The following is a 2306-nucleotide window of genomic DNA, read 5'->3' as shown; positions in this document are numbered from 1 at the left end:
TGGGGGTGGCTGCCTGAGCTCGGGGGCTTCCCCTGCCCTCGGAGCACCCCGGGCAGCCCTGCTCCCTGCGCTGAGCTGCGGGCAATGGGCACGCCGACCCCTCTTGGGTGCCGTGGGCACCACGCTCTGCACGGGGACCGTACGGCGTCGGATGCACCCGCTTGGCAGCTTGTGAATGCCAGGCATGGCCCCGAGATCGTGATGCAAAACGCTGACAGACTTTGCTTTTGCTTTGTTTGCTTGATGTGCTTCAGCGGCTGAGCAGAGCAATTGCCTCCCCAGCAATGGCAGAAACTCCAATTTTGCAATATTGGTAAGGACAGGCTTGGAGCAGGCCGTTCTGAATAGGTAGGTAGGCATGGAGCAGTCCTTCAGTATAGGCTGCACTTGCTGCAGCAGCAGGAGATACTGCCTTTTGCTGCCCTGTTGAAATGATTAGTTAAGCCTGTGACTTCTGTCTCCAGTAACTCTCGTGTTTTTCCTGCAAGCTTCAGTGGTTTGAAATGCTGGCAGTCTGGCCTCCTCCATCACATTAGAAATAACGTGATGGTTTCAGTCATCACTATGTGTTTTGATCTTTCAGGTTTTATGTGATGCTGTTGCCTTGGGAAGGCCATGGTTGCAGTTGAGCTGGCATCTCAATTTAAGCACCATTTTTCAGTGGTTTATGACTCAGAATTTCAGAAACCCTTCAGATTTTTGTGCTGGTATGGCTCTTAGCTGACATACAGATAGGCTGAGTTGATAACATCACCAAGAACTAGCTGCTATTTTAAATATTTCAGGCTTTTTAACCACTTCTGGACAAAATAAAAACGTACCGCTGACACCTTTTGCCTTTGGAGCACCTTTTAATGACCAACTTTTTGCCTTTCCAGTGGCAGTACAGAGTGTGACAAATGAGAGACACCTCCCTTGGGTGTAGTGCCTGTGTTACACATCTACAGTTCCTACTGGGCAAATACAAATCAATATGTACCCGAGGCTGTTAATTTTGGCGGAAATTCGCGTGCGGGTAGAGGTGGAGTAGGGACTTGTGAGCAGTGCTGTCTGGATCTGGGCGGCTGGTGCAGCAGAAAGCTCAGCAGAGTTATCCTAAAACCAAAACCTGACATGACTGGGCCCTCAGCAGGCATCACTCAGCTTTCAGTACCACCCCGGTGTGCTTCTTGCCCTAATTATCTGATGCCTTCCACCAATGTAGTAACATCTATTGGGTGCCTGTGGTTTGCACTCCCCCCTGCCCCCCAGACAGGCGGTGACGGCGCGTGTGTCTGTCCTGCAGAGGGGTGTTTTTGACTTAGTAGGGAACTTTGAGAGACATTTGAGAAGCCACCAGATTCTTGTCAAAACAATAGTGTCTGCGTAAGACTTGCATTCATATCTCGTGTAGTTAATAACTGTAGCTGTTTGTTTGTTTTAATATATATATATTGGATACAAACCAAGAGACAGCAATGTGTTAGGAGGATTTTTTGTTTATTGTTTGGCCATCCTGAGTTGGTGTTGATGAACATGTAAGGTCACTGTTTTTGTCTTTGCGGTGTTCCTTGGGTTGCAGTAGCTTTTTTTGGCTGGTAAAAGTGGCAGCCTTGGCTATTTTCTTTACTAACCTTGCATCTAAATCTTAATTCAGATGTCAGTCAGTAATGCTAAGCAGGAGCACAAGACATTGCACTATTTTTCTTGCCACCAGATGGCTTTGGACCTTCCCTAACCTGTAAAGAGGGAGCAGACTGGGACGGGATTTAAGTCCAAGAACAGCTAACACACAGGAGACTGACATTTAGTTCTTTTGCAACTTCGCCTTTAAAAATGTAAGGTTTTAGAATTGAAGTGAACTTTTTTATTTACTTAGGATGCTGTTTTGATTTGTGGGAGGTTGTTTTTTTATTTCTTCTTGTTCTGTGTCTACATATATGCACCAGCCATAGGAAGTTCTGTTCAAAAACACGTAAGGAGTAATTCTGGACAAAACAACTGCAGTGTTCTGGCTTTGAGACTTGCTGAGCTGGAATCTCTATTCATGCCTTAACTGGAATAAAACCTTTTCTTCCCTCTCCAGAAGCCTACTTGCACCTCAAGATACTGAATCCGTCAGTGTGTTGTAACCGTATGAATTGATACATTTTTGAGAAGACTACCTTAATTGGTCTACAAATAAATTTTTTTCAAGGTGAAATAAAATGAGATTGAGGGCCCAGAGGCCTGTGCATCATATTGGTCTCATCTCAAAATATTGAAAAATAATTGGGGGTTGGAACCATTAGATCTGACTTGCTTTCTGCTGATTTCTTTGTTAAGAA

The sequence above is a fragment of the Chaetura pelagica genome, unplaced genomic scaffold (assembly GCF_000747805.2).
Source record: "Chaetura pelagica isolate M959 unplaced genomic scaffold, ChaPel_1.0 scaffold436, whole genome shotgun sequence".
In the NCBI taxonomy this organism is placed as follows: Eukaryota; Metazoa; Chordata; class Aves; order Apodiformes; family Apodidae; genus Chaetura; species Chaetura pelagica.
The sequence above is the reverse complement of the archived record's forward strand: the minus strand, read 5'-3'. Positions refer to the sequence as shown.